Genomic DNA, 21,731 nt, shown 5'->3' on the forward strand with positions numbered 1-21,731 from the left:
ATAGTCAACTGTCCCACCTTACTTTGTACACCTTAAATTGCAGGGATTTATGATAGAGCTCATCATAGCCTGCCAATGCAGCTCCCCCCCCTGATATTTCTGTTCTCGGTTAATGCCACCACAATCCATCTGGGAAATGGAGATGCATCATGGAGTTCTTCTACCCTAGACCCACTTGCTGTATATTATCAAGTTCAGCCAGTCTCTGTACTGATCTCTCTCGTACCTGCCTTTTCCATAACCTCAAATTCATTTCTTCTCTATAAACAAAGTAATGCAATTAAAATGCAAATCCGGTATGCGTCACCTCTGCAAAACATTCTGAAAGCTTGCAGAATGAAGCCAACAGATTTGCATACTACTTGGCTAAGGCACCAACTCTCTGGGTGGACCTCTACTTTGCTGTCCCCCATGTCCTAAGTTGCTCTCCACATCAGAAATTCATGAATACCCCAGGATTCCATTTTAAAAATCCATGTTATGTTTATATGCGCATTTTTCTAGGGAGTAGGTCCTCAGCTTTCATCAGATTCTTGTTGACTCAAAAAGTGTAAACAACATCGATACAGTAGACAGAGGAGAAAAGTAGTGTAAGTTCTCGGTGCACATCAATGACTGAGAGTCCTCTGAAAAAAAGTGAAGATTAATCTAACACATCTTTCTGTATGAAGCCATTCCTATGCTTGTTAGAGTGACCACATGGGTAAGCTGTAATATAGATTCGTTGTGCCAAATTAACCATGGTAAGAAGGATTTTTCACAAGAGTGAAAATACCATAGTTCTAATCATCGTAATAATTGGAATCACGCTAATTATTTCCTGAGAAGATTGATGGAGGATCTGGAATGCAAACCAAACCAACCAAACAAACGATGCTTTGAAAGAAGAATGTATTTAATTTGAAAATAGATTTGATAAGGAGAGCCAGTAAGGATTCTGATAGCTATTTTTCGGGACTACCCAGCACATTTCCCATTAAATCTCATTATTTTTCTAACATTCTACAGATACTCCCTCATTCTTTGTGGTGAACGTGTAACCCATGCATGACCAATTATTGTGACAAACTTTCCTATCACAGTAATTGGCCCTGGGGTGAGCACTTAATAAATAAGCGAGGCAAAACAGATGCCTTCTTAAATTGATAAGGGGATATTGGAAAGCAGTTCTCATTCAACTGGATGTGCTAAGACAGGGCCATATAAACCTAAGGCTGTCAAAGACAGTACAGAGAACTTGTCAGAAGGGGAAAATTGAGCCAATAGACAAGGAAAAGCTAAAGAGATAGGGAAAGAGAAGCCCTGAAAACATCATTGAACTCTTATTTATCTGTACTCGAAGCTGGATTCACTTTGGACTTCCTAACCATATGGACTAATACCTTGTCTTTTATTGCTTGAAGTACTTTCAGGAGGATTTCTATCATTTGCAACAAAAACAGACCTGCCTAATATACGGAACTAGGAGCTCCATACTTTGCTGTCATTCCATCTGTCACTGGACAGATACCAAGTCTGAACCTAGCCCGAGCTCCTTGTCTCAGAGAAGCTCACACTTTCCCAGTGATGAAAGGTACCATGATGAGGTGCCTTTCTATTGACATTTTGAGATCATCATTTGCTACATATATGTTTTTCTTGCTTTAATTTTAACAAATGCAATGTTAAAGTGCTCCATCTGATCCATACACAAAGCACCATGGGAGTATGGAGTGATGGAGGCAGTATGGAATCAGCAAAATTGCCAACCACCAGCTCTGTACATGTGGACAGCTTGCTCAACCTGCTAAGCCTAGATATACTATCTACCTTAAAAGATTTTAGAAATAAAGTAGGCAAATAATACATATTATTACTGTGTCTGTCACATATTTGCATGAATCAATATTCTTTCCACAGATGCATGCATTCAAATAAGAGAAAAGACCGGTTCTCTTTGTTGGGAAGCACTGTAATTCCACAGAGAATGTTCCTCATGAATTGAGTGATCAGGATTTTGACAGATAAAAAATAGGGAAGGGCATTACAATTAGAGAATAGCATGTGTTTGCTAGTTATTTTTAATTTGCGTTTCTAGATCTCCCTTCTGCCCATCTCTTTATGACCTGCATTACCCAGGCTCTCTCGTCCTCCTGGCTTCTGGTGGGGTCAGCCAATGGTGACTCCTGGAGGATAGTGGAGGGTGGGAAGAAAGAGAGCTCAGAGTAGTAATTTTGTCAGGCCACCTCATTCTCATGGCTATAATGCTCACTGGTTTCTGGTAACAACTTTCCAGTATGTACCTTATGTAGCTCAATATCTTTGGTTGGTTTCCCTGACCTTTCCCATCCTTTTGTAAATAGTGCCTACTGAGCTCTCTCCAGTGAAATATTTTGTGTGCACCTCTTTCTTTTCAGCACCCAAATATATACAACAGGTAAAACACAAGAAGTAAAACGGCATGGTCTATTTAGGAAATCATAAGTAGGTCAATTTTTTCCCCATTTTCAAAGTAACAAAAATAAATAAAATTAAAAAAAAAATAACCTTCCTAATATCTTGGAACTATCTCGCTTGTTCTCCTTTTCCCACCATAGCTAAGCCTTGTAAAAAAACCAGTTTACACGGAGTCACCCACTTCTTCATTCCTTCGTTTTAGCCACCACATCATTCCATGAAAGCCTGTAGCAAAAGCCTCTAAACTATATATATCCTTTGTTGTGTTAAGAAAGTTCCCTCCAATTTCCAGTTTGCTGAGAGTTTTTATTATAAGTGGGTGTTGAATTTTATCAAATATTTCTTTTGCGTCTATTAATACTATCATATCGTTATGGTTTTTACCTTTATTACTGTGATGAATTACAGTACTCAATTTTTAAACTTTAAACTATCCTTGCATTGTTGGAATAAACCTTACTTGGTCATTTTTCTTTCTGTAAGTACCTAGGTTCCAGTTACATCTAACTCATTCAGAATTTTTTACTTCATGTTCATAAGGAACATTGGCCTGTAATGTTCTTTCTTACTGTACTTTTCAAGTTTTGGTATCAAGATTATGCTAAGCTCAGAAGCTGAGAGGTGCTCCTTATATCGTTTTCTCTTAGCTTACTCCCTAAGTATTTTTCTTATAGTTTCGTTTTTACGCAGCCATTGTTTTTCTACTTATAATCCTATGTCCGTGCCTTAAGTTTTGGAATTTTCCAAGGTTCTACTTATTGTCTTAGCGGAGAAAGAAAAATGGCAGAGTAAATAAGTAGGTTGGGTCTAGATTATACAGGGATGTGTATTAAGCCTTTGTTACATTTCTGTCTAAAACACTACTGCAATTTCTCTCAAAAGCCTTCATAAACCCCCAATTGCTGGCAAAATTAGACCTGCGTTTGGTTCACACTTTTCCCTCCTCCTGATACGCCTGTCTTTCTCACTTTGTGTAAACTTCGTTTCTTCCAATGTTCATTTCAAAGATACCTCCTTCCATGAAGACTGAATAATACCCCCGTGGTTCTTAAAGAATGCCATCCCCTCCCATTTGGGCTCTTTACATTATAGCACTGAACGGATAGCCCTTTTACAAAACCCATTCACTTTGTCTCCTGTAATAGTCACATATGTACAAGTTTTATTGCCACCTCCAAACCCAATCAAACTAGACTACTTATGAGAAGAAGTATATCCCATCTGTTTATCTCCTGCTGAGTCCAGTTCACTGTCTCATAATTTTTAGACCATTAAAAAACCATTTGTAGCTAATGTAACGTTGTGTGTCAACTACACTTCAATTAAAAAAAAACGCTATTTGTAAAGTGAATTCAATTAAAATTGGAATGGACAATCCAGGATGTCTGGCCATCTTAATCTGTATCTTATTGAACAGCATGCCAAAGGAAATCTCCTTGTAGGCAAAGTCCTTGCTAGCACTCTTTTTTCTTTCCTATGACATTTTGAGTCTTGCTGCTAAAAGTAGATACGCTAAGAAAATGTGGTTTTCATAAGTCAATGGAATGTAGATAAAATTCTTACCAAAATAGGGCATTGGAACTGAACATCCAATTAGTAACTTCTGATAAATCCATGAGCTTAAACAAAAACTGCCGTAAAGTTCTGCAGCAATGCACAAGGGAAATTTTGCAGCTATATATATATATATATACATACACACACAAACACATGGAGATATATATATATATATATATATATATATATATACACACACACACACACACATGGATATATATATGGATATATATATGGATATCATGGTTATTTTATTTCCCCAATGTTTATTCTTTCCAAATGTTGGTATCTATGCTGGATCTTGATGAAAGGAAGGGGAAAAAAAGGGAAAATAAACTGTGTCTGACAATACTATTTCCCTCCTGTAGTAGGTAACTTGTAATAAAATACATATAGCTATTTATATTGACTTCCTCCTAGTCAGGAAAAAAAAATGATAAACAAACAGCAACAACAAAAGAGCAGCAGACCTTCCATCCCCAAGAGTATTACTAAGGCTTTATGCTGAAATATAGAACCCCACAGCCATGCCATCAAAGCATAGCATGTAAAATCTGAGAGAGCATGGTATTTCTAAATCAATAAAACATCAAATTGGTTGGTCCTACTTTTGCTGAAAAAAAATTCTAGTGGTTTAACTTAAAAGTAGAGTGAAATACAGAAATAAAAAAGATCAAAGATCAAAGTTTTACTCAATATTACTTTTTTTTCAAATAACATTTGAGCACCGAAATAAGTTACATATGAGAATGCATATTGGAATTAGTCAGTAGGGTTTGTTTTCTTGAATAACAGAGGCATAGATACCTCTAAGCTGAAGCTAATGTTGGCTTATCATAGCTATGGATGGAAACTGTTGGTAGGATTAACTGAAGTCCCTACACGCTTGCTGACCTCTCGTTCACATAATTAACTTGTTCAGTACTAAGTATGTGTTCCAGATCCTGTCTCTTCTTCTGGCCCTACGGTGTTTTTTCCCAGTTTTCCTCTCCCCTCATTTCTTCTAGAAAACTGTCTTGGCACATCTTAGTCCTACCACTGCACTTATTTTTTAAACAATGAAATAGGCTTTTAAAATATAATTCAAACCAGAGCCAGTCATCTACATACTCCGAAATATTTGAGGAGAAAAGAGAGCCCGCTCTTAATGTTACTCGTTTTGTGTTTTGGTTTCTCTGCTTTGGATATGAGCTATCTTACAATCACAAACTGGTGGGTAAATTTAAATTTAGGCTGAACAAAGAATCATTTGGATGACATAGCTCACAGAGAAAAGAGAATGAAGGAAAGTGAGATGATCCTTATTAAAGAGAAGGAGAGAAGGAATATAGAGCTATGTGAGGAGAATAAGTTGGCGGTCAAAGACAATGAGTAGTCCACGAGAAACTGTAGAAAAGAGAAGCCATAAAGGAAGGAAGTTGAGGAGATGTGGAAGGTAAGTCAGTATCAAGAAATGGGGATAGAAATAATTAATGGATATTGATATCAGATATCTAGGAAAAGAAACAAGTTTTAAAAGAGCATGGCCGTTAACTTGTTTTTTAATGTAAGATGTGAAAATTCTGCCTTTTGCATTATAGAATATGTAAACAGTGCCTCCTGAAACTGTGCCCTGCGCAATGAGTATGACCATATGTGATGGCCCTGACTGCCAAGAAAATGTTTTAATTTAAACAGAGGACGGGAGCACCTGGGTGGCTCTGTTGGTTGAGCATCCAACTTCCGCTCAGGTCATGAAGTCATGGTTTGTGAGTTTGAGCCCTGCGTCGGGCTCTGTGCCGACAGCTCAGAGCCCGGAGCCTGCTTCGGATTCTGTGTCTTCCTCGCTCTCTGCCCCTCCCCCACTCTCACTCTGTCTCTTTCTCTCTCTCCAAAATAAATAAAAACATTTTTAAAAATTAAAAAATAAATAAAATAGAGAACCAGCCATTGGAGAACCTTCCAGAAACTACTTTGTTTTGTATATCAAGCCAAAAGCATTGTGTGTTGGAAAGACCCTTCCTTTGCCACTTTCTAACCTAAAAAAATGTCAATTTCATATAGTTCAGCGTATTAATTGCAAAATCTTGGTAAAGCCATTTTACCTTTCTTGGGAAAAGTTTTTCCCAGCTGTAAAATGAGAACTTTAGACTAGATCAGTGAGGGCCAAACTGTATTTTGCCCTGTCCTCTTCCACATCACTACACACTGCTCTGAACAGCAGCCTTCCTATGCGCAGTGACTCCTAATGGGTACAGTGATAGAGGGACCACATTGGTTGTCTCCTGCAGACAGTGATTCTGAATGCTCCTTTATAGAGCCATTCCTTTTCCCTGCCCCGTTGGAAACCCTGGAGTGAGATGCTAGAATTTCTTGGGTGACCAGAATAGTTCTTTGAGAGTCAGGCACCGGGACTTATAGGCTAGTTGGTGTTGACTGTCCAGAAAACTACACCCCATAGTTAAAATCTTAATCTGCCCACATATATGTTGAGTGTTCTGAGATTCTTCTTCGGCAGCAAATGTAGGTCACAGGCCATCAGCAATGGCCTGAAAGCATAATTATTTTGATGGTCCATCCCATAGGAAAAACTGTGACTAAGAATAATCACAAGGCTTAGCCTTAAGGCAACATGCGAAGGTGGAGACTCCCCTACTGTCCTTTGGGAGGGCAGGTGAGGCAGGGAATAGGCCGAACCTTAGGAAAAGGCAGAATAGAGCTCCTTGGGTTGTAGCACTTGTGACAACATTTTAGAATTCCTGTTTAATTTCCTGTTTTCACAGGGGAGATTAAAGAGTCTTGAAATTACCTGTCTTTGCATCCCGTTCATCTTTATATCCCAAATATCTATCAGAATGCCTTCTTGGCATTTGGTAAACCCTCAGTGTCTTTTTTTTTTTCTTCAACTTTATTATTATGAAATAACTTGAAAATCTGAATGGGAGATTTGCAAAAATAGTACTCCTTTATGAACTAGTTTCGTGTGTTGTTGACATGTTACCACATTTACTCTGCCCATCTAAGCCTTTTTGAAGTAGGTCACAATTATCGTGGCCAATTACCCTTGAATACTTCAGTGTACATTTCTAAAAGCAAGGAAGTTATATAATCATATTACAAATATTAAAGTCCTGTTATAAACCATTGCTGTAGTCCATGTTTATAATTGGCCAATAATCTCGGTGTTGGTTGATAGCAACCTTTCCAGTCAATGAGATAAATAGTACAGTTACTTAACAAATTAATAATTTCTGAATGAAAGCCAAGTATATTTTATCCTCTCAACTCTGTTTTCCTTAGTGCTAAATTTGTTTAACACCTGGAATTTCATAGACAATAGGGCAAAACAGAATGGGATTTTAAGTCAAAAGAATTAAGGTACCTAGATGGTTAAACTAGAGTAATTTTCTTAGCTACAGACTTCTTACTGGTAAAACGTTGATCACTCTCACATGGTGAGGGTATACAGTAAAAGGGTTTATAAATAACAACTGTCCAGGTGATTTTTTTCACCTCTAACTAGCTAACTCTCTCCTGATCATAAAGTAGACACTGTAAAACATTCAAAGATAAAATACACTCACCAGCATAACAAAGTACAATGAAATAGAGAGGTTGGGAGCATATCCAAAAGAAAAAAAAGTTAGATAATTCTAGCAAATTTGATCACATGAATCTAAGGGTTTCTCACATGAGTCTAAGGGTTGATATTTTAGCCATAAGAATTTATTGTCGTGAGGGCCGGGGGCTGTCCTGTGCATTGTATGATGTCTAGCAGAATTCCTTTTTAAGTTACCCAACAAATTCCTACTGGCCTCAAAGTTAGTCATTCCACTGCAATGGGAATATATGCACATTTATGTCTACTTTCCAAATATCTGATTACAGTATATTTTTATATGTCTATATTGAGTTCCTCCTGAGTAGTAAACATGTATTTCCAACTCTCCCCCAGTACTATATTTTCTGATAAATGTTGGTGAAGGAAGGGAGAGAAAAAGGAAAGAACCCCGAGGATATAACCTGATACATGAGAGCAAGTGGAGTAATTTACAGAACTGAAAGAAAATGACCTGAATCCAAGAGTGCCTCATGAGAATCTATCTTGAAAAGTCACTTGATATTGACCACCATTTTGAGTGAAAAGTACAAAACCAAAACCCATGAAGCAGTAAATACCATATGTTCAAATCTCCTAATTTCAGTTTTCCATCAAGAAAGATACATGCAAGGAACCTTTATATATCTGCCTATGACACTCCTGCTTCCAAAATGATAAAGTTAATATTATGGTATTATTGATTCTTCTTTTTCTTCTTCCAAGTACTATCAGACGCATGTGCACACACAATTGAATGAAAAAGTTTCTATTACATTCTTTTGGGAGAAAAGAGTTGATGTTGTTGTTTTCTTGTTACTGTTTTCAATAAATATACCAGACAGAATATCAAGATAATTTAAAAAAAATTTTTTTTAATGTTTGATTCACTTTTGAGAGACAGAGAAAGCTGGGGGGTGGGGCAGGGAGGAAGACAGAATCCAAAGCAGGCTCCTGGTTCCGAGCTGTCAGTGCAGAGCCCCACACGGGGCTCAAAATCACAAACCATGAGATCATGACCTGAGCCACAGTCAGCTGCTTAACCGACTGAGCCACCCCGGCTCCCCAAAATAATTTTTTTAAATCTCTATCTAGCAATCTTATAAAAGTATGTTATTAGGTTCGTGTGGATAATGTACAATCAAGTCCTATTTTCATACATAAAATTCCAAGGAAAACTTAGAAAAATTGATATAATAATTTGTTTTATTCCTTTCATAGCAAGAAACTTTCAGTTCATTCCCTTTGGTATGTAGTTGTTTAGTACCTGTGTTTTAACAAGAAATAAGAAAAACAAAACCTGTTTAGAACACAGCTTTACTTTTATCTTACTGCATTGAATATTGGTGTTTTGACAAGAAGAATAAGATTATGAAAGGTAAATGGACTAATTTAACCAGAGATTTTTATATAGAATGCTATAAGGAATAGAACCAATGCATGAAGACTGAATAAGTATGTAAAATAACAAAAACAAACAAACTAAAACCTCTCAGGCTCCAGGCTCCCAGAATGCCCATAAAATAACCTGAAATTCTGAAAATAGAAGGCTTTTCCTCTGCTCTCAATAATATGCACATAGTAACATAGTAGGAGCTAAAAAAAAAAAAAAGTTATTGAATGAGTGATGGTGAAGGCTTCATACTGTTTTTATTTCCTCCTATTCATACATTCACCGGATATGAAAGTGGTCATGGAGCACTGGTTATGTGTCAAACACTTTTAGGAAGCTGGGGAGGGGTGCTTGGGTGGCTCTGTCAGTTAAGAGTCTGACTCGATTTCGGCTCAGGTCATGATCTCAAGATCTTGAGATCAAGCCCTGCTTCGGGCTCCGTGCCGAGTGTGGAACCTGCTTAAGATTCTCTTTCTCCCTTTGTTTCCTTCCGCCCCTCTCCTGCTCTCTCTCTCAAATAAAATATAAAATAAAAAAAAGGAAGAAGAAGAACCTGGAATCTATTAATGAATAAAAAAAAAACCAAAGATTTCAATCATTGTGGAGTTTACATTATAAGCAGGCAAATGGAGAATAACAATAATTGTAATTAGTAAGTCAATGACACATTATAGTAGAAGGTGATAAGTGCTGTGAATTAAAGTAAACAGTAGGGAATAAGAGGATGGAGAACAAGTTGAAGCATTAAATAGTATGATCAAGATAGTCCTCAGAAGAGGTATGAACAAATAGTTAAAATAGTTCAAAGAATGGGAATTAGTGAAGCAGATATTGATAACAGGAACATTCCAGTCAGGAAGAACAGTTAAAGCAAAGTCCTTAAGGCATCATCTTCAGAAAACAGCAGGGAGGGGAGCATGGCTGGAAGAAATTACATGAAAGAGATCAGGAGTAATGACGCCAGACAAGGTCTCTCTGGTCCATTGTATTTTATTCTACTTTTGTCTGAGTGGAATGGGGAGCCATCACAGCATTTTTAACAGAGGATGGATGTTAGCTTTTATTTTTTTGTTTTGTTGTGTTGTTGATTACGGTTAAAGTAAAGGTACGCAAATGCATATTTAAGTGTATAATTCAATAAGTTGTACATAAATGTAAATACTCAACTCCGTTCCCAAACATGATACAGAACATTTCTCTAACTCCAGAAACTTCTTTTGGGAACTTTCGATCTCCTCCTCCATGAGCAACTGTTTTTCTGATTTCTTTCAACGTAGATTATTTTACCTGTTCTTGAACTTCATATAAATAGATTCGAACTGTCTGTGGGTTTTTGCGTCTAGTTTCTTTCACTTAACGTAATGTTTTTGCGATCTGTCTATGGTGTTTGTATCAGTAGGTGATTTTGTTGTTGTTGTTGTTCTTGAGTGGTATTTCATTGTACAGATACCGTAATTTGCTATTGGCAATCTTTTTGATGGGCATTTGAGCTATATCTGGTTTTTTGGCAATTAGGAATAGAGCTTCTGTGAAATTCCTGTACAAGTTACTTTGCAGATGCGTCTGCAGATGCGTCTACTCTGCAGATGCAGAGATCAGTTGTTCGGTTGTGAAACTGAGGTCGCTATTTCTTTGCTGACCATTGGTCAAGGGTCACTCCCGGACTGTAGACGCTACCTGTTTGCCTCAGTATGTGATTTCCTTCCTCTGTTTTCAAAGCCAACAAATTGAGTCATATGTGTCTCCTACTTCGTATCTTTTCTGTCTTCTTCCATTGTCTCAAATTTCTGGTCTACTTTCACTTTTAGAGGCCGACGTGATTACACAAGGACCACCTGGATAATCCAGAGTAATCTCCCTGTTTTAAAGTTTGTTGGCTTAATTCCATGTGAAAAATTATTTTGCCATGTAACTAGAAAGGAAAAATTTGCTTCCTCCTGTGTGACTCCTTTATGATTTATACTTAATACTTCTTCATGTGGGAGACAAAGACAGAATGAAATGTAGTTAAAATTAAATTTCCTTATAACCTGCGGCCCATTGGCAAATACTTGAGGCAGGCAGAGTATGACATTCTTTCAGGAAACCCCAATCTTAATGTTAATGAGTTGCTAGAGGGAAAGACAACTTTAGTTTGACAATAGCTAGGACTCCAGTATCTTATGAGTCCTCTTTAGTATACGAAAGTCCTTTTAGAAACTTCCCTTTTGTCTTTACCTGTCCCAACTCCATAGTATATAATGAGTCACTCCTCACAACCCCAGTGCATTTCATTCTGCCCGTGGGTCCTGTCCCTGTACTTTAATAAAATCACCTTTTTGAACCAAAGACGTCTCAAGAATTCTTTCTCGGCCATAGGCTCTGGACCCCCTCACCCCCCACCAATCCAAAACCGCATCACCCCGACCCTCTCCTTGTGTTTGATTGATTTGCTAGAGTGCCTCGCAGAACTCAGCAAAACATTTTCTTACTGCAGGTTTATTGCAGGTTTATTGCAAAAAGATACAACTCGGGAACAACCCGATGAAAGAAATGTATAGGGTAAGGTATGTGGGAAGGGGCAGGGAGCTTCCATGCTGTCTCTGGGCCACAAGTTTTCCAGCACCTTCCATGTAACCACCAATCTGGAAACTCTCCAAATTCTGTCCTTTAGGGTTTTTATGGAGGCTTCGTTACTTAGGCATGATGGATTAAATCAGTGGCCACAGGTGGTTGACTCAATCTCTATCCCTTTTCCCCTTCCCAGAGGTCAAATGGTGGAACTGAAAATTCCAACCCTCTCCTCCAAGTTGGTTTCCCTGGCAACAGCCCTCCTCCTTACCTAACCTAGGTGCTTTTCAAAAGTGACCTCATTAACATAAACTCTGGTGTGGTAGAAAGGGACTTGTTATGAATAACAAAAGACAGCCATTTCACCTTTATCACTCTTACCACTTAGGAAATTGCAGGACTACAGGAACCCCAAGCCAAAAACTGGGATGAAGATCACATATATATTTATTTTATAAATCACAACATCAGGGGCGCCTGGGTGGCTCAGTTGGTTAAGCGCCCGACTTCAGCTCAGGTCACGATCTCGCGGTCCGTGAGTTCGAGCCCCACGTAGGCTCTGGGCTGATGGCTCAGAGCCTGGAGCCTGCTTCCGATTCTGTGTCTCCCTCTCTCTCTGCCCCTCCCCCGTTCATGCTCTGTCTCTCTCTGTCCCAAAAATAAATAAACGTTAAAAAATAAATAAATAAATAAATAAATAAATAAATAAATAAATATATAAATCACAACATCACAAGAACATACTCACAGGTCCCAGGGATTAGGATGTGGACACTTTAGGGGAGCAGTATTCTGCCTACCACAACTTTTTATCTGCTAACTCTAATCTGCTGCTAAATCCATCCACAGAACTTTTTTTAGGTGCTGAATTTTCCGTTTCAAGAATTTCTATTTGGTTTTTTATAGTTTCCATTTCTCCACTGATATTTCCCATCTGTTCACTCTCTTTATGACCATCTTTTAAATTAAGTCCTTGTGATAGATACTTGAATGTCCTTGACTATTAATTGCCTACTGTTTTCATGATCTATTGATATTGATTGCTTTCATTTTTGATAGTAGCTCATATTCTGCTTTATGTAATAAATTTTTATTTTATATTTGTTATTGTGCTTGGAGATTCTTGATTCTGTTATCTTCCTATGAGAAGGGGTGATTTTTTTTTTCCTAACAGTTAAATTACTGGCTGATCATACTGAATTTTTAAAGCCTTGATTTTATACCTTGTGGAGGCAATATATGGAGAGACAGAGAGCAAGGAGTGCACTCATGCCTGCATTTGGGCAAATCAGGGAACACAGTATTTGCATATAATATGAGGAATGTCATAGGTTCCAAAGGAAAGCCCAAGGTGTTTACTTTTTACTTGGCAAGAACTGCCAAACTCTGTCTTCCCAGTATAGGTCAATAGCTGTAACCTACGCTCAATGTTTCCAGCCATCAAGTTGTTGATTTCCTCTGGACTTTTTGTTATATGCTCTCTATATATGAATTTTAGGAAATCACAGGTTTGAGGGGGTCTTGCATGAGTGGCTCCATCTCCAGGCCTTCTTCTCCTAGCTTCTAGACACTCTAATACCTCCTAACTCCTTTCTTTGAAATTACAGGTCAGTAAGACTGGTTTCCGCTCAGTTTTATTCAAGGATACCACATTTTAATTAGATATTGCCCTCAGGCAGAAAAGCTTTGTAAGAATGCCTGTTACCTGGTATGGCACCCTTCTTTCCAACGTCAAATTCTTCTCTGTGTCTGCCTACTTTGCATTATTGGGGGGGGGCCTGGGTGGCTGAGTCTGTTAAGCCTAACTTCGACTCAGGTCATGATCCCCTGGCCCACAAGTTCAAGCCCCACATCAGGTTCTGTGCTGAAGACTCAGAGCTTGGAGCCTGCTTTGGATTCTGTTTCCCTTGCTCTCTGCCCCTCCCCACCCCTCTCTTTCAAAAATAAATAAACATTAAAAGAAATATCTTGAAGGCACCTGGGTGGCTCACTGGGCTAAGCATCTGACTTTGGTTCAGGTCATGATCTCACAGTTCATGAGCTTGAACCTCACATGGGGCTTGCTGCTGTCAACACACAGCCTGCTTCAGATCCTCTGTCCCCCTCTCTCTCTGCCCCTCCCCTGCTCATTCTCTCTCTCTCTCTCTCAAAATAAATAAATAAATAAATAAATAAATAAATAAATAAAGTTTTAAAAAATGTTTGAAAAATATTATGCCAGAGTTTAAAATTGCTATCTACAAGAAAGTTAGTCTGATACAAGTAACTCTACCATTAACAGAACTGGAAACTGACTCAAATTTTTAAAGAATAAAGATATATTGTTGAAGGATAACTGTCTCCTGTGTTGAGAAGATATAGTAGGGCAGAAATACAAGGTTAGAAGCTGAAAGACAATAAGAAGTTTCTTGCAACGATCCAGGAAAGAGATGAGGTTGGTTTGTTGCAGAGTGGTGGCAATGAGGTGGTGAGGGGTCAAATCAGGATAGCTTTTACATAGAGCCCAAAGAATTTTCTACTAGTTTGGGGGAAAGCATAGAACATAGACGTCAAAGGTATCTTGAAGACTTAGTAACTTGACAATTTCTATTAACTGGCATGGGGAAGTTATGCCAGGGCCTTGGGGAGAGGGGAGCAAAGAATATAAGTTTAGTTTTAAATATGTCGACGTCAAGATGTCCATGAGCCATCAGGGTAGAGATAGCAAGTAGGCAGTTGGATATACCAGTCTGGAGTTCATGAGAGTGATCTGACTGGAGGTAAAAATTCAGGGCTTACATCAGTTACCTATTGCTCTGCAATAAATTATCCCCAAACTTAGTGTCTTAAAACAAAAAAATATATATAATAATAATGGTCTCACCCAGTTTCAATGTTACAAAGCCAGATATGACTGAGCTGAGTGGTTCTGGCTCAGGGTTTCTCATAAAGTTGTAATCAAGTTATAGCTAAGGCTATAGTCTCTCAAGACTTGATTGGGCCTAGAGGATCTGTTTTCTGGTGTGGCTGTTGGCTGGAGGCTCTTTCCTCATTATATGGACATCTCCATAGTGCTTCTCAGGACATGTCTCCACACAGAGCACTTGATGAGAGAGAAAACCCAAGATGGAGACCCCGATCTCAAAAGTGACATTCCAGCACTTGGTTATATTCCACCCATTAGACGACAGTCACTACGTCTGGCCCATACTCCATACTCAGGGAAGTAGAAGCAGGCTCAGTCTTTTGGAGGGAGGAAGATCAAAGAATTTGAGAACACATCTTTAAAACTGCCATGTAAGTTATCAGTATATAGATGATATTTAAAGTCACAGGACTGGGGCACCTGGGTAGCTTGCTCCAGTAAGCATCTGCCTCTTGATCTTGGCTCAAGTCACAATGTCGCACGGTTCATGGGATCAAGCCCCATTTAGGGCTTTGTGTTGACAGTGTAGAGCCTGCTTGGGATTCTTTCTCTCTCCCTCTCTCCCTCTCTCCCTGCCCCTCTCCACTCACAAGCTTTCTCTCTCTCTCTCTCTCTCTCAGAATAAATAAACTTAAAAAAAAATATTTAAAGTCACAGGACTGGATGAGATCACCAAGAGAGAGGATGACATACAGATATCCAAGACCTGATCTCTAGATCATACCAACAGAAAGAGGTCGAAGAGAAGAAGGAAAAAAAAAAAGTAAATAAGGTTAAGGGAGAGATCAGTGAGGTAATAGGAAAACAAAGATTATAAAATCCTTGAAGCTTGAAAAATAAAGTATACAATATACCAGGCCCTGTGATAGACTTTATAATAAGAAGTAGACTTTCTACTTTTTTACACTTAGTTTCCTGGCATTAAGCATACTTAACATGTACTGCATAATTGTTACATGCTGCAGATATGTTTGAGCATTCTAAATATGTTATTTCATCCAACCAAAGAGACAGTTTTATTATTCAACATTTTAGACATAAGAATCAAATGGTTCAGAGAATTCAATAACTCGCCCAAATTCACATAAGTACAAAGCCTATAATTGAATTACAGTCAGCCTAATCGAAACCCCAAGTTCTAGCCCTAGCCTTCAAGATATTCACTAAATTATGAACACTTTAAAATGGCTGTTTCATTTACCATATTTAGTTAATTATTTCAGCCATAGAAACAAAATCAGTGTTTATGAAAAATTGGCCCTAATCCCTAAGAATTCTGAAATAATTTCTTTATAAGCAAAGAAATTTACCCCAACATGCAGAGTGTGCAAATAATAACATCATATAAAAACAGTAAAGCATAATAATTCTTCTTCAGCAATGTCCATTGCATTCCTTTTTTTTTTTCCCCCACCTCCACTGCTACCTATTTTCCTATTTACCAGTTAGTCATTTATTAGCCTTCCATTTCTCTCCCACGGCATTCTTCTCTACACATAACTGCCATTTTAGCCTCCTGAAACACAAATATTAACCTGGCTTATCACAGCTCAGAAAATTCCAATGACTAAATGGAGCCAAGTCCAGACCTGTGATTCTGGCATTTCTTTCTAATCTCATCTTTTTTAGCCTGGCATCCAGTACAGCCAGACTATAAATATTTCATGTAGGCCTATCTCCATTTCTTTTTTTCTTTATCTTCCTGAAATGTTTACCTCCTTTTCCAATCTTCCTCCATATAATCAATAAACCTATATCTTGCCTGGGGCCACAAGGACTTCTCCATTCCTCTGAACTCCTGATGTCACAGGGCACTTACCATTCTGCTTTATATTCTTCATTTTCTTTGTAGTACCCTTCTTTGCCATTGAATGCAATGGTAAAGAAATATACTATGCCTACGGTATTTGTGAATCTTATAGTGTGTGTGTGTGTGTGTGTGTGTGTATTATACATAATACATGCTTAATATTAATTTAATATTAACTAATATCCTTAAGTTGACATTAAATATTCTGTATACAATAATAGCAAATGCAGAGAGCTTACTTTATTTACACCTTCGAAGAGCTTTATGTATATTAACTCACAAATTTTCTCCTTTGATTTTCCTAAAACTTTGCCAAATGTCTCCAATTTATTTGGGGGACAAAGAACGATTGAATAAGCTAACTTATGTAGTTTAAATAACACGTGTGACAAAAGCCATACATACCACGTATATAACTTCGGCCAAGGACTGTCCTGTGCTCTTGACTTCACCATCAGGGTACAGACGGTGGATATTAAAGTGTACATATCACGTTATCACTCCTTTCTTTGTAGCCTCCATTTGCTTTCATAAATCATCATGCTTGGCAAGAAGAGGGAGGGAAGGCAATGGGAGAAAATTAAAAATAAAAATAAAAATAAAAAACAAATCATCATCCTTATCCCATCCACTTTAATTAAACATAACCACTGAGTTCTGTTTCAATGTACATTTAGCATTGTTAAATAACTCCATTATAAAGCCCTTTATTACATTGTGCATATAGGTCTTGTTTGGTCAAACTGTGTCTCTTACAATGCAAAGTGGTCTCGGGTGTCTAAAACAATAAAACAGAAATAAGTTACCCAGTTTTATTGACTGTGGCATCCAAACTTGGAATGATGGTCACTGTAGACACAGAACAGATGAAATAATAATAATAATAATAATAATAACAAATAAAAAAACAGATAAAGTAATGTAAAGTAATTATATCAACACTAGGAGATTTGATCCTCAGAGGTGGTTTTTTTTTTTCCCCCACAAAGACTTAGAAGAACAGAAAAGTGTCATTCACTTTTTCTTGACAAAGAACAAATCTGTATTGGTAGCTGAGAAAAGAAAATCAACCCATTTATTTTTACAATCAACAAATTGTATTCTATGGTCTTCTTTCTGTGCATTGGCCAAAAAAAGACTACTGATTTCTGCGTATCTAGCGGTTTCAGAAATGGAACATTTTATGAGTGATATCAAAGTAATACAAAAGTTCCAAAGTAAGATACCTGGAATTAGAAATCCTGATAAAATAGAAAGTACTTTGCAATTTCCTCTAGGTGCTTGTTTAATATTGTTTCCTAGTGCTTGGCAGATTTTCTTCCTCATCTCTGTCTTGCTGCACCTGAACGCAGAGATAAATGCACCCATAACACTGCCATCTCAAAAGGAAAGAGGGAGAAAAGTCATTTCTCGGCCCCACAAAGAATTGTGCCAGAAAGATTTGATGGGCTCCCTCAAACCCAGTCATAATGTTCACTCTGATTTGGATTTAATCAGAAGCACTGTATGGAGTTTTAATTAAAAAAAAAAAAAAGACGAAGAAAAGAAAAGGAAAAAAGAACTCTTACTTTCTTGAGCTATTACAAAGGAATAATTATGTAGTAACCTATTGTTTTCACCAAACCAGATGAAACTTCGGTCTATCCTTCCAAATCCCCTCATGATTTAATCTTGAATTGAGCAACACAGAACAAAAGAATCAATTCCCTTTTTAAGAAACAAATGTTTAATCATCACACTGGACCCAAGCCAACCTGCAAAATCCTTAGGACTGGCAAAAAAGCAAAAATAAAAACAAAAGACACTTAAAAACTTTTTCAAAGATACTGCTAGCTATCCAGTATTATTAAATCATTCAAGTTTGTCTTTGGCAAATTCAAGTACTCTACTTCTCTGTCCCTTTTTCACTTGCTATTACTCATCTCCCCTTAAGTGCCCACAGCTATCAAATCTATCTTTGAACCTCAATGTAAATATGCAGAGAAACAAGCAAAAAACTTTTTCAAAGAAATACTAGTGGTGTTACTTTTTTCCAGGGTTTTGTATTTTAAATTCAATTTTATTTATTTATTTGTTTGTTTGTTTTAATGTTTATTTTTTAGAGAGAGAGAGAGAGAGAGAGAGAGAGAGAGACAGAGCATGAGTGGGGGAGGGGCAGAGAAAGAGAGAGAAAGACAGAACCTGAAGCAGACCCCAGGCTCCACGCTGTCAACACAGAGCCTGACGCAGGGCTCAAAATCCTGTTCTGTGAGATCATGCCCTAAGCTGAAGTTGGATGCTCAACAGACTGACCCACCCAGGTGCCCCATATTTTAAATTCAATTAAAAAAAAAAAAAACAAAACATCTCCTGAGCATCCATTCTTTTCCAAGTTCTGGAAAAAGTGAAGAAGAGACCTATGCCCTGTACCTGGGTTCTCACAGTCTACCAGGGGAAACAGAATTATAACAAATGACCAACCTACACTGAGCTAAGCTTATGACAGAATAGCATGAAAGGTACAGAGAAAACAGAGATATTTTACTCTCTATTTTGGGGTCATGGATGCCTTGGAAAAAGTGTTGAGTTGAAGTATTTGTAAGATTTTATCCAGAGATATTCAGAAGGAACTGAACATTGGGTCTGGGGATCTCTAAAAACATGAGGGCTGAAGACATTATTTTGAAAAACATCATTGTTATCCACCCTTAGGTAATGGAGAAAAGTGTAGATGAGTATTTTGCAAAGCCCGTAACTTGGACTAATAGTCTCATGAGATGCTTTGGAGAAAATGGAACTAGGATTAGATAAAATAAAGGAATACCATATGCATTACTCCCTCCTTGGGAAACTTGTAAATGACATTAACATGTTAAAAGTGCTGATAATTCCTACATTTGGGCAGGATAGAGGAAGAGAACCAGAAGATGTTTATTAAGGAAGCCAAAAGAACAAAATATTGCAAGAAGATAGATATGAAGATCATTTGTATCAATCCTGGAAGTCCCAAAAGTTAAGAACTGGCAGAGAGACGGTCTTGCTCAGTTTGTTGTTCCAGGACCCAGCAGAGACCATGGCATATTTTATGAATATTTGGCAGATTAATCAGCGAATAAAAACATGTAATTCCTCATGCGATTCCACTTAACATTCTACTAAACGCCTATAAAGACAGAGAAAAAATGGCAATTATACAAACAATTCAGATAAAAGAACATCATTCCATCTGAAGAAAGTTTCATAAAATACACGTAGTATAGAAGCATGTTCTTAGACTCTATAGCCGTGATTCTCAGTAAAAAGAAGGGAGGGCATTTTTGCTCCCCAAAGAACACTTAGCAACTTCTAAAGACATTTTTGGTTGCCACACTCTACTTGCATCTACTGGATAGAGACCAGGAGACTGCTAAACATGCTGCCAGGACAGCCCCACAGCCATGAATATTCCAGTACAAAATGTCTGTGGCACAGCAGTGGAGAAATCCTGCTCCACAGTGTACAATACAGCCACACATGCAGAGCAACAAGGATGAGTCCAAATCCGGGGTAGCAAAAGCCTTTGATTTACTCTTCTTTGTCTGATCCAAACTCTGGCCACAAAAATTACACAGATCAGAAAAAACATCTGACTTTTTTTTTCTGGCTGCCAAAGATCATTTTTTAAGACAGCCAGAGCCTCGCCATTTATCTGTTCTAGGGCTTCTACCCACAAAGCTCTCAGAGGTATATGTCGAGGAGCACTGACTGAGATGCCTTTCCCCTCAAAAAAAAAAAAAAATACTAAGCCCATCCTTTCCAGACTAATCACCGTTAGACACAAACATCCTAAGATCCGTGCAAATCAATCTGCCTTTGGTTCTAGAGCCAAAGGATGGCAGGGTCTGGACTTAGGGGAAGAGCAATCCAGCTTAATGGAGACAAGAAAACATGTTTTGGAAAATACCAGGTCTGGATGAATCTACATCTGTGAAAGAATGATAAAGAGAGAAAGCCAGTAGGAAAAAGAAAAGGTAATGTTTAATAAACTAGGCTTGATGTCCTCAAAAACATGAAGAAGGAAATGGCCTCTGGAGTAAGACAGCAAAGATAAACGGTATTAGGTAAGGGCAGACACAAAGCAATCTGACTAAAATAATGAAAAAAAAAAAAATGCAAGAAAAACCCCAGAGCAAGAGTGGAACTAAAGTTCCCATTACAAACAGTAAAAATGGATATGACCAAATCCAATTGGTAATAACGATAGCAGATTTGAGAACCCTTAAATCCAAAGGTAAAACACATAAACCAAAGTGACAGGAAAATGTATAGACATGGGAGGAAAGGAAATGAAGATCTAATGCAAGACAACTCTGACATAACTAAAAGAAACTAACACAGAAAAATCTGCCTAAGGTGAGAAAGAAAACCAAATTTATAGCTCTAAAAGCTTCACTAAATATCAGGTTAAAAATACTAAAACAAGACTCATTCTGGAAATAGGGGAAATCTGAGATTATATAATGATATATGAATGCTGAAAGCATCAATGAAAAGGGAATCATTTGCCTACAAAGGACTAAAGATCAGGCTGACATTAGACTTCCTGAATCATACTAAAGACCACAGGAAAACAGAGCGGGATGCCTACATAGGTGCATATCTGTGAAAAGTAATAAGAGAAAATATACCAAAACAGAATTAAGGTGAGAAAATTTTGCTTGCCTTATCTGTGCAAAGTAAGTATATAAAAGAATTAGAAAATACATGATTTTCATATCTTAATAAACAAAATTGAATTAACAGTTATACATTGAAAAGAATAATTCTTTTCCAATATTAAGTATTATTGATATTTGTATACATTATATTTTAATCATCATGTCCGTCCCCTCTGTTTGTAATGACTTCACCCCTTCTCTCCTTTTTCCAGCTCAGTTGCAGTGTTGTTTTGGTAAATCAGTCCTCTGAGGAAAAAAGAAAGTCCTGATTTGCCAATTTCCATGGTGTTGATATTCCCACCATAGCCAATTTCAAGCTGCCAAAGGTTTAACAACCAGCTGTCAAGATTCCTGAATATTTAATCATGGAGCTGGGAAGATCCACCTGGATCGTACCACAGAGGCCTGTTACCTTCTCTGATGAAGTAGCTCCTCGTTCGCCACATTTCATTATAGCCAGGGAGGTGGGATTTGGCCGAGAATCTGGAGTCTTTAACAGAAAGTCTCCTGGCTTTTCCATACTAAGATGGAAAAGGTCCTTGGAAAAGACCAGCAAATACACATTTTATTGCTGGCGTTTGACCTCAAACCTTGGAATGGAATCCCAAAGTCCGGTAAGCTAGAATGGAACCCAAATGAGTCACAAAACTCTTTGTGAATCCCAGGCCTAGATAAATATGTGTCAAATATTTATCTTTGCTCCTTTCCCTAAACACACAAGCTAAGTTTAATATCTGTCCATCTTAATAGTGCGATAAAGCCCAGAAAGATCATTTCAAGGCCTAGAACAGCAAACCAACGCATCCCGTCAAGTATTCCTGGACTGC

The 21,731-nt window shown here is 37.8% G+C and overlaps 1 long non-coding RNA gene across 1 annotated transcript; it reads right to left on the reverse strand.

The window, feature by feature from the left end:
- Positions 1-1,742: 1,742 nt before the first annotated feature.
- Positions 1,743-21,523, reverse strand: LOC113598483 (uncharacterized). Its single transcript, XR_003419111.2, has 3 exons — positions 21,317-21,523; positions 16,634-16,771; positions 1,743-2,165 (listed from the first exon to the last, which is right to left on the reverse strand). It is a non-coding gene; the product is annotated as an uncharacterized LOC113598483 (long non-coding RNA).
- Positions 21,524-21,731: the final 208 nt, after the last annotated feature.

Source organism: Acinonyx jubatus, chromosome B2, assembly GCF_027475565.1.
Source record: "Acinonyx jubatus isolate Ajub_Pintada_27869175 chromosome B2, VMU_Ajub_asm_v1.0, whole genome shotgun sequence".
NCBI classification, from domain to species: domain Eukaryota; kingdom Metazoa; phylum Chordata; class Mammalia; order Carnivora; family Felidae; genus Acinonyx; species Acinonyx jubatus.